Source organism: Notothenia coriiceps, unplaced genomic scaffold (genome assembly GCF_000735185.1).
Source record: "Notothenia coriiceps isolate Sejong01 unplaced genomic scaffold, NC01 NC01_scaffold00033899, whole genome shotgun sequence".
NCBI lineage: Eukaryota > Metazoa > Chordata > Actinopteri > Perciformes > Nototheniidae > Notothenia > Notothenia coriiceps.
This window is the reverse complement of record NW_011366600.1, coordinates 36,752-42,110: the sequence shown is the minus strand read 5'-3', so window position 1 is coordinate 42,110 and position 5,359 is coordinate 36,752. Positions and strand designations below refer to the sequence as shown.

The 5,359-nt window shown below is 37.4% G+C and overlaps 1 long non-coding RNA gene across 2 annotated transcripts in view; it reads right to left on the bottom strand.

The window, feature by feature from the left end:
• LOC104961871 (uncharacterized) overlaps positions 1–5,359 on the bottom strand; it is a 10,785-nt gene that overhangs the window by 1,642 nt on the left and 3,784 nt on the right. The window lies entirely within an intron of this gene.

The window sequence follows — 5,359 nt, the reverse complement described above, 5'->3', positions numbered from 1 at the left end:
AAGCATTTCATATATTCATTGCTATTGGGATGTTAAGATCATTCCATGGATTATCAACAAAAAAAAATCAGAAATAAATTACATACCCCACCTTTAAGACAATTAATGCTTCAAGTGTAAAAATGCCGGATTTTAGCTTTGAGCTCATTTCCATCCGTAGTCCCTGACATACAACATACATAAGAACATGACATTTATAAAAATAGCAAAAAATAAATACATGATATGCACAAAGAGCAAGAGCAGCATACAAAGGTATTTATGACATGGTAATACAATATAGCAGCAACGACAAATAAAGTGCAAGAGAAGGTACCCTTGTATTAAAGAGCATTTAGCGGTGAATGCACGTCTGTTAGTTTCTCAACAATTCTTTGAGTTTACCTTTAAAGCTATTGAGAGTGGGACAACCCCAACGTTATCTGCTGCCCTTACATTAGTTCCTGTTGTTACTTGTTAATGTATGTTTTGTACATTTATATGTCTAGATATTCTATTTGATTTTTAAGTATAAAGTGTCCAGTCATTTCCCCTGAGAGCTTACTTTGTATAGAAGGGAGGCCAAGACGAGAAGGTTTGGCAGGAAACAGCGCCTGGTGGCAGGGGGGGGAGGAGGGAGGCTACAGTGGGACAACAGCATGCTTGGGTGCATTTCCAAGTGCTTTAGTCAACAACACAGACTAGGAGGATCATGTGATGACGGATGGTAATGTACTCCTACAGCAGCATGAATTAGTCATGAATCAGTTGATGAAAAAGGGTCACAAATCGCTCTTTCTGTCCTCTCCGCCACTCAGCTGTGAACAAGAACATTGTCATGACAAGTGCATGCATCTGTGTGCGACTGAGAGACACAGAGAGATGCACTCTGTGGGGGGGCAGGGGGGTTTTCTTCTTTGAAAATCACAAAAGCACATAAATTGAATAACTTGAAAAAGGGAACAACTTGGAGAGAAGAATGAGTCTGCTGACATTTGATTTGATTAAAATGATAATGCAGTTAGTAACATTATGGGCCTTCTGTCATGCTTTTTGAACACCCAAAACAAAATGTACTTTTATAAGTAGCCTTTTAGTGCTTTTATGAAAATGTTCCCAAGAATTTATGATGTTAATATTGTGATAATATTGCAAATGCACATTGTTAACTTGGTAGTGATGCTGCAGATAAATAGGAGCAGATGGACAAACCGTTAGTCATGAGGGGACAGCAGCAAGCTCCCACGCCACTTGTTAGGGTTAGGCTACTCATGATCAGAGGATATGCAAGTAAATCCTGGCACAGATGGTCTGATCCGACTAAATAAAGGATATTTATACTAAAATATATTAGAAAGACACGGTATTGTGATGGGTGATGAAGTCGAAATAACAACAAATGGCAGAATTCGACACAACATCCTTATAATCCAGCTGCAATGTTATTTATTCCCAGCTCTAACGAAACACGTTCAGTTTTACACCGATAAGATTGCAGTGATGGTGACACAGTGAAGCACACACAGACCTGACAGCGGGAGCAGCACTTGTTGGTTCTGAAAAGCCTCTTGTTTCATGTGATCCTGGTCTGAAAAGTTGCCGTCATTGATATGCAGAGGATGTCCAGGCGGAGTGAACGCTCCGTTCGCTTTCCCATCTTCGCATAGGATCAGCGCAGAAAACACACACATCCACAGGCGCATGGCTCTGCCTCTGTAGAAGAGAAGTGTTGATGGAAGTCACCGAAGACTCACAAATCCAGTTCATCCAGTTAGCATCTATACGTTGTGGAGGAACAGAGATGAGCAGTGTGCCGCCATCCTAACCTCTACGCTGTCAGAGCAGCGAGGCCCCGCCCCTTTAAACTGCTTCGATGGAGATCCGCTTTAACCAGATATTATCATGATGACTGATGATTTATCGACAATAACATGCATCACACAAGCGAATACAGATATGGTTTTGAAGGTAGATCCTTGTTTTATTTAAAAAATAAAAATAACACAATGTATGATTATATAAAGAAGTAATGATTATGAAGAATATTTAAAGTGTTAGGATCATATGTATTTACAATAAATACTAGTGTTTATAAACTGGCTTTTATTTTTATTTGATTTCAGATTTCTATAATTTCTATATGTAATTGTTGATTGGACTGTTATTATTACTTCTTTATTCAATTGTGTGGTGGCATGTTGTATTTTTCTGAAGAACTTTCTAAAAATTTTGTTTTGACATTTACTATGTAGCCTTTTTATGCAACTTTAAATAAGAATAAAAAATGTTTTAGAATTTTGTCTCAGAGTTTTTGCAGGTTTCCTTGAGAAATGTAGCATTGTTGTTATTTATTTTGAGAAAAACACTAATCAATCAATCAACCAACCAATTGATAAAACGTTATTTATACAGCACTGTTCATACACAAAAGGAAACATAAAATGCTTCACAAATCTAAAACAATACTACAAAAACAATATTTTTTTGTTGTGTAATATTTTGTTAAACACTTACATTAAAAGATGTTCCCCACTAGGTGGTGACAATGTAACGTCAGTTCCCAGTACACCATTATCATACCATATTCAAATTTCTTTATTAGGATAAACCCCTTGAGGTGAATCACCTCGTTTTCAAGGGGGTCCCAAGAAAACAAATAACAAACAAGTACAACATACAAACAACATTCACACCATACATCGGAAGAAATAACCAAGAAATTCAAACATTCAGCCTAAAGCATACAGCACATGGTAATACATTAATAGGCGGTTACATTGAATGCATATCATTGGGTAGAGTAAAGTAAGTAGCTGTACTAAATATATAACAAATCATACAATAAAGACTTAGAAATAAAGACTTAGAATGGCAATTAGTGGGTCATCTCAATGAGGAGAATGGTGAAATAAGATGGCAGCACTCAACAACCTTAAACAATAATAAAGTAGCTTCAGGTCATACAAAAACATTCAACCTTGAGGTGAACGCGAACAATGCACGCTTGAACAAAGTCAGGATGTAGGAGAGATCTATGGTACAGGGTAAGTTATTCCAATCAGCAGGAGCCTTTAATTTGAAAGGCTCGTTTTGCCAATGTCCTTTTTAACTAAGAGGAAACGGTGAAGAAGAGAGCTGAGAGGTATGTCTAACTTGGTGGGTTGATGTAAAACAAAAGAGATAACTGTTTCAAATATGGGGATAATTATAAGTTGAAACTTTTATAAATGAACTCAAGCCAGTGGCAAATGTCTTCTCAAATCAGGAGAAGGGAGATTGAAGGTTTAGGTACAGTGCACAGTGGGTGTGTATGGAAATCACAAACCGAGAATAAATCTACACATTCTATTAAGCAATGTTTAGCGGGGCTAGAACATGATTTCGGAAGCATTTGAGATAAAACACGTCCAATAGTCTAAATAAGGGAAATAGCAGTTGGGTAGCAAGTTTTTTCCTAACTTTTAAGGTAAAACAGTGCCTGAGAGCGGTAAAGAGACCGAGACCAAAAGTTTTACTTTAGTGGCAGTATATGATCAATATGAGGTTTGAATGAAAGGTTAGAGTCAAGCCATTACCCTAAATATTTAAAACTGTCAACTCTTGCAGAATTGTACCATCATTGCAAGAAATATCACATGAGCCAGTCAAAGAATTTGGATGTTTGTGTCGGGTACCAAAGATCATTAGAAAGGATTTAGTTTTGGTTCAAGTTTGTTCCTGGATGTCTTGCAGGAGGGTGAATCTGACTGGAGTGGAAACTTGAATTTGAGGAGATTTGGTTTTGATGGTAAAACGGTATCATCTGCATATAGATGGACATTAACGTTTTGAAAACCTGGAGGGCAAATTGTTTATTAATGGTGAAAAGTAAGTGGTCCCAAGTGTAGAGCCCTGAGGTACTCCACTATGCCTGTATAACGGAGATCAGACTTTTCCCATTCAAAATAACACACTGTTTTCGATAAAAAAAAAAAAAAAAAATATGTAGAATATGAGCTAACCAAAGTAATGCCACTTCTAGAAAGTCAATAGCATATAATTTTATCAAGTAGTAAATACGCGATCAAACAACATCAAAAGCTTTGGTAAAGATCAATAAAGATGGCACCAAGTTAACTCCCCTCTATCAGCTGCAGAGAACCACATCAATTTGTGAATTTAAGTAGGGCAAGTAGCTGTAGAATGATTTTGATCTAAAACCAGATTGAAGGGGTGTGAGAATGTTGTTTAATACTAAGGTATGGTGAAGTTGGTTAAAGATGATTTTTTCAAATATTTTGGGCAACAGAGCATAGGATGGAGATAGGCCTGTAATTATTGCAATCAAGCTGAATCACCCACTTTTATGAAGAGGAATAATAGTGCATATTTCCAGATAAGTGGGTAGTTCGCTGGAGACAAGTGACAGGTTGAATAAATCAGTAAGAGGGTACATAATAATATTGGCGGCTAGATTGAGAAAACGATTTTCAACCCCAATCAGTCCAGCACCACTGCCTTACCTTTAATTCAACAATTACTTTGCTGCACTTCAGTTGGTCGTATTTTCCGAAGGAAAAAGAACTGGTAAAGGTGGCATATTAACCAGGAGAACTGGTAGTCGGTTGACTGGTCAGGGAGAAGGAAGTAGGAGCAGACAGACGGAAATGATTGTTGAAGACCTGGGAAATTAGATAGTGGAATCATGTAAGAAATATTGCCATCAAGCCTAATTTGAATTAATTTGATTAATTGAAATTTTTTCAGAGATGTTAATAATTGTTTAATTTTTTCTCCCCCAGAATTCTTTGGGAAAATTTTTAAATCCCAGTCAGGCATTCTCTGTAGTAAATAGCTTTGGCATTAGAAGTTTTAGTTTTGCTTAGATTTCTCAGTTTTTCTATATATTTCCCAGTCAGCCATTGTCTCTTGTCCAGCATGGTATGTTGTCCATGCTTTGTCCCTTTTCCTAAAGAGGTCAATAAGTTCAGGAGCTGCATGCCCCGGCAGGGAGATGTCTACCCTTTTACCCTTATAGTTTTCCATGGTGCATCGTTATCTACTAAAGCTTTTGTGAAGCTCGGAGAGAAAAAATCCCCAATGCATCCTTGAACATAACAGGTATTAACTGAAAATGCTGTCCCAGTTAATAGGCAAGTAATCCATTCAAAAATAAGTCAAGATTCCAGTTTTTTTTATATTGTCTGATACTAAATCAACTTAGGGGGCCCACTTTCGGAAATTTTAACCTTTTTCACCACACAGTAAAACAACAACAAGGTCAGCTAAACAGTCCTGAGCTGATACCAGACCCGTTGGAAAATCTGTCCAAAGGATGAGAAGCCCAGTATCGCAGTCAAGAAGGTTTGAGACCCGGGGTGTGAATACGAGGTAGGCCCCT